The sequence below is a fragment of the Coloeus monedula genome (genome assembly GCF_965178545.1).
Source record: "Coloeus monedula genome assembly, chromosome: 27".
Taxonomy (NCBI): domain Eukaryota; kingdom Metazoa; phylum Chordata; class Aves; order Passeriformes; family Corvidae; genus Coloeus; species Coloeus monedula.
In genome coordinates this window covers 5,151,340-5,157,569 of record NC_138807.1, presented here as the reverse complement: position 1 = coordinate 5,157,569, position 6,230 = coordinate 5,151,340, and positions in this window count along the sequence as shown.

The window sequence follows — 6,230 nt, the reverse complement described above, 5'->3', positions numbered from 1 at the left end:
ACTTTATTCCCGGCGCCGGGGCCGGCTCGGCGGCACCACCTGCCGGGCACAGCGGGGCTCGCTGGCACCGCCGTGGCACCGCCGTGGCACCGCCGTGGCACCGCCGTGGCACCGCCGTGGCACCGCCGTGGCACCGCCGTGGCACCGCCGGGCGCTGGCTGTCACCAACGCAGGGAATGGCTTCCCACTGCTGGATGGGATATTGGGAAGGAATTCCTCGCTGGGAGCGTGGGGAGACCCCGGCATGGAATTCCCAGAGCAGCTGTGGCTGCCCCTGGATCCCTGGGAGTGTCCAAGGCCACTTGGGACACTGGGGGAAGGTGTCCCTGCCCATGGGATGGGCTTTGAGGTCCTTCCCAACCAAAACCATTCCACGATTCCATGAAACCCCATTCTGTAGTCGTAGTCTAGACTCAGGGATAAGGCCGCTCTTTGTTGTTCCCTCCTTGATGAAGCCATTTATACGAGTGGAAAATTAATAATAAACCATGAACACATGGTTAAGAGATGGGAAAATGCCTTGGGAGAAGGGAGGCTGCGAGGGCCTGGAACTGGAGGGACTCATTCTCCATCATCCCCTCGGGAGGTGCCAGTGTGGCCAGAGGAGCTGATGCCACCCTCGGCTGCCATCCGTGGGCAGGAGCGAACCTTTCGTCTCTCTGGAACCTTCTACAACCCCAAATCCTCTAATCCTTGGAATTCTCTGTGCACTGGAACCCTCTGTTCCCCAAAACCCTCTAACCCATGGATGGAATCCAGAATTCCATCCCGGCAGCATGAACACGAGTGATAACACGGGTGATGATAACACCACTGCTCACACTCTGCTTCCAGCCTTTCTCCTCCTCCCTGTTTTGTGGGCCAGGTGTCATCCCTGGTCTCCAGTGTCCCCTCCGGTGCTGCCCCCGTGTTTGGGGTGCTGCACTGTGACCCCAAGGTGTGAGGTGACGCTCTGTGGGACACCAGGGCAGCAGATGCCGGCACAGAGGAGTTCTGGCACCACCAGAGCTGAGCTGTGGGGAAGGGTTGTGTTTTCCTGCTTTATTGGTGGCCACACTCAGAAAAATCCTGGCAGGATCATCTGCACAAGCTCCATCCATGTCCTCTGTCCTTCCTGCAGCGTGGCCACCAATGACAAAAGGACTCCAGCTGCACCACAAACCCCACTGAAAGTAGGGCACAGTATCTTTCACATCGACCCGTTAACTTATCCCAACTTCGCTCAGGAGCTTTAATTATTTGACACATTTAAATTGGGGTAATTGGATCAGCAGGAACTGAACTAAAAGCGAGGAGCTGGCAGCCTTGTGAGGATTTTCTGAAATGGGGTTTGAGATTCCATCTGCACTTCCTGCCACTGTGGGAAGGGAGCGAGTGTCCCCAAAGAGGAGCAGGGCAATTTCCAGCACTTCCCATGCTGGTTACCAGCAGCTGCACTAATTTCCAGGTAGTTTGCCTGTAGGGAGTGGGAATTTGGGTAAAGGAATCCTGTAAGGATCCAGACTCCATCCCAAAGGGCAAGTGAGGCAAGAGGAGCTCAGAGCTGGGTGCTGCAATGCTGCTGAAAGCACTGAAACTCAGCCAGCAGCTCCTGTGCCAGCAGCTCCTGATTTCCAGACATCCAGTGGATAAAATTCCTTTGTCCACACAGTGGCTTCACCTTCCTGGACAAGCTGATTGTTCCCACTTTTACATCCCTCCGTGGAAAATGCAAACATTGCTGTGAGTTACAGACCCAATAATCCACAAATTTGCTTCCTGAAATTCAATACCTGGCTGAGAATCAGGGAATTGGAGGATCCTGGTGAGGCAGGAGGGATCCACAGGGGTCAAGGCCAGCCCCTCACCTTCTTCCTGTGATATCTGCAGATAAAACACGAGAACCTGAGGTTATGAAGTGGAACAGAGAATTGTTTGATCCTGGGAGGAAGAGGAATCCTAAAAGAGACTCTGATCTCGTGAAAGGTTGGACTCAATTATCCTGGAGGTCTTTTCCAACCTAAATTCTGGGACTTTTGTAAAGAAAAGTTTCATCCATTGATGTTCTCGGGGAGGAAAAACATCCTGATTTCCAAACATTCCTGTTTAACCTGGAAGCAGCTGTCTTATCACAGCTGGTACAGACTTCCATGTGGAAAAATCCATTTCCAGGCAGGTTTCTCCTTCCACAGATATGAGAAAAGTGGGGGGAAAACGAGCTGTTTGTGCCTAGAAAAGCATCAACATTGTAGTTTATCCACACCTGGCAAGAGACAATGAGGCAGCACAGCCTCTTTTTGTCCTGGGATTTTTCCTGACCAAGAACTCAGGGTATTTTCCAATCAAGAAAAGAGAACATTAATTTGAAAATGAAGAGAAAAATGGCTCAGAAAAACTGCTGAACTTTCAGCTTTTCTCCTCAAACCGAAGGTCTGAATTGTGGCCACACCTCAGGACCAAATCCAGAGTTTTAAAGTTGATTGACGGCATTTCTGGACAGAGGGAGATGTGGAAAAGGTCATGTTAGGGAAAGAAACGTGTGGGAAATTGTTTTGAGAGCCTAAATAAAGGGAAAGGAGAAGAAAACAGGGAAAGCAGAGGTTGTAACAAAGCAGCAGATCTGACACCGATGCTGCTCTGGCCAGTGACAAGTAATTTAACCTCCCCTGTAAAACCAGGATAGCAGCAGCCTCTAGGGGCACTGGGAGACTTAATTAGTTGCTTTAAACAGAAAATCTGAAGGTGAAAGCACTAAATGCTGAGTATTATTAGCTGCTGAAGGATTAATTTCTGTAATTGGGCAAGCCCAGCATTACATAAAAGTGGATCAGTATCCATTTTGGAAAGAAATTTGTACTCGTGGTTTGAGCTTGTAGAAAAAAAAAACCAAAAAGGCACCCAGAGAAGGAATTTTGCTTTTAAAAGCAGCAGCTGGTGACACATCTCGGTGGTTTTTTGAGTTTTTCCTGCTCTAGGAGGAGATGAATGATCCTTGCAGAAGTTCCAAACCAACAAGAAAAAAGAGGATGAGAGGAAATCCAGCCTTAAATCAAGATCTTCTCTTTGGCTGCTGCCTCCTCAGGAGCTGGGACTGCAAATCCTCATCTCCCACCTCCTTACCCTGGGGCAGTAATAACATTTGTTTCTGCTTTTCTCAGGCAGAGAGGATCCCTGGGAGGAGGGATTCCTTCCCTTTGGGAAGAAAAAAATTCCATCCTCACATTAAATATCGCTGTTCCTCCGGCAGGTTCCTTGGCTTGGAGTCTGCTCCCATTGAACTTCCAGAGGAAAACATTCCAGGTGCACTTTGTGCCCAAGGGCAAAGAGATTTTCTCCCATTATTTTCTGAAATCATGATTTTTCTAAAGTAAGAAAACCGAGGATTTAAACTTACAGAACGAAACAAATTCATATAAATTAAAAATTTCATTCAACCTCGACAAGGTAAAGGGAGTAAAGACAAAAAAATGCCATTCCTAGGTAGCACCCTCTGGCTTTATTCCCACAGAATGATCACAGCACTGAAAGTTTTAAGACTTCCAGGTTTTAAGTTGATTTTGCCTCACATACAAACAAACAAACAAATTAATTATTTCACCTTTGTGTGCTTCAGCTGCTGGATTGGTGACTGACAACACTTTGATGTCTGCACCTAATTAAGCCTAAATTAGGCAAGACTGAAGACAAGTCTGACTCTAAAGGGGAGGTAAGAGACACAGCTTGTGTCACAAATAAAGCAATTCACCTTGTGGAGTCACAACATGAGAATTACCTGATCACACACCTGCAATTTCACATTAAAATAATTAATTTCTCCATCCCACTTGGAATAATAAATGTCATTTTTAGTGGCTGTTAACAAAAAAACCCCCTTGTTTTAAAGTGTATTGTTAAAATACGTCATGCAGCCTAAAGCAGTGACATATTTAATAGGATATTTCATATATTGTGTGATTGCTGCACTGTGGCTGTGGGAGGGACACCAATAACTCCCAAAACTTATTATTTATTTATCTATTAGGTCATATTTATCCACCCCTTGGGAGTGAGAGTTTCATTTTCAGAGTTTTTATTCAGCTTTGGATTGAGAGGGTTAAAAGCATGAAGCAGTAACAGAGAAACCCCTGTTTTTCCACAATAAAACGATGGGAGTTTCTCCCTTAATTTTTAATGAACATAAGTTTTTTCAGGTACATTTTGACACACAGAAAAAAAAAAGAGGTTTTGTGCTTCTGTTCTAAACAAATACATGGTGGAAGGAGAATTATGAGGCGTTTCCAGGCGATTTAAAAACCAAAAAGAACAACCTCAAACAATCCCTGAATTTGCAAATATTCTTATATCAACTCTCCTTTGATATGGGAAGTTTCTAAAGGGAATCTTTTAATGTCCAACAAGCCAAACACTCTTAATCTACCTCAGCTGGAAACATTAATAGTTGTGAATGCAAAAACTTCAAAGCAAGCTGATGAATCCTTTAACTTTTTTTTTTGGAAGTCTCAGGGAAAAAAACCCCAACCAAACCTGTGGAACAAAACACATAAAAATGTGCAGTAGTTTCTCCTAAAATAAAAGCATTACCTGGTCCTAGAAGCAGGGCATGGTAGGTTTGTTTATTTAATGATTCTGATTGCTGCAATCCTGGTTTTTGAGCCTCTCTCCAATCTGCTCCCAACTGGATTTACAGAATTATCCATTAGAGGGGGATCTCTGACAAACTGCAAAACTCCAGGCAAGGCAGAAGAAGTTCGGTATCCAATCCTGCAGGCAAAGAAATCAATGCTTTAGAAATGAAACATAACAAACATGAGTTAGAATTGCTTTTATGTTTCATCAAGGGATAAAAAAAGGTGCATTTCCTGATAAATATTCCCTTATTTCCTCTTATCCACGGGTATCTCTTTGCTGATTATAACACAAATTATTTAATACAAATATTATAATACAAATTATTTCCCAATATAAGTTTGATATTGGTAAAACACGAGCAAATTATTTGCTACCAAACAAACAAACAAAAAAAAGGATAATCCAGAGGCTGGGTTTAATTAGAACAATTAAATTCATATTTACAGCACCAAGATACCTCACACTAAAAATATTCCTCTGTTGCTATGAAGAAAATAAAGCAAAGACATTCCTAAGAGGGTATTAAATAGGATTTTGCTGAAAATGAAGAAACCATCTCTGGAAGTGTCCAAGGCCAGGGTGGAGCAACCTGGGATGGTGGAAGATGTCAGCGATTTCCCTTAGAGCTACAAAACCCACAGGAATCCAGGCCCTTGTGTATGTAATTATGACTAAACTGAACCTTTGAAAGTTGCATTTGGAGGAGGGGAGGTTTTGGTTGGTCCTTAACTGAAGACTTTGGCCCAGGAGCCAAAACCACTTCGTTTCAGATGATGTTTGCTCACGAATATATTTTGATATTTACCATTTTTATACGGCAGCTGTAAGAAAAACAAACGTGCATTAAAACACGCAGAGGAAGAGGCTGAAAGCCTTTTTAAAGCCCCTTAGCGTGTTAATACCCATGCAAAAAGCCTTTCTGCGCTCATTAACGAGGTTTATGAACGTGTGGAATCCCGAATGTCGGAATTTCGGAAATTTTGGGAAACAATTCCCAAGCCGCCCCTCAGGGCGCTCCCCCCCCCCAACATGGCGGCGCCTCCTGAGGGGAGGCGGGGGGGGCCCGGCCGCGGGCCCGCCACAGATGTGCACGTGGTGTGGGCACGTGACAGAGGAGCACGTGGTACAAGGCACGTGGCGCCGGGGCACGTGGCGCCGCCCGACGGGGCACGTGGGGAGGGCACCGAGAGCGGGGCACGGGCCCGGGACTCCAGAGGAGGGCACGGAGCCCAGAGGACAAATGGGGACCTCTGAGCAGGGACACAGACCCCAAACGGGGCCAGGGACTTATGAGGAGGGCACGGAGCCCAGAGGACAAACGGGCACCTCTGAGCAGGGACACAGACCCCAAACGGGGCCAGGGAGCCCGGGGCAGGGACTCCAGAGGAGGGCACGGAGCCCAGAGGACAAATGGGGACCCTGGGGCAGGGACACAGACCCCAAACGGGGCCAGGGACTCATGAGGAGGACACGGACCCCAAACGGAGCCAGGAACCCCGGGGCACAGGGGAAAAGGGACGATTTCTGAGGGCCTGGAGCACGGGGAGGGCACCGAGAGCGGGACACGGGATATGGAATCCAGAGGAGGACACGGAGCCCAGAGGACAAACGGGGACCCCCGG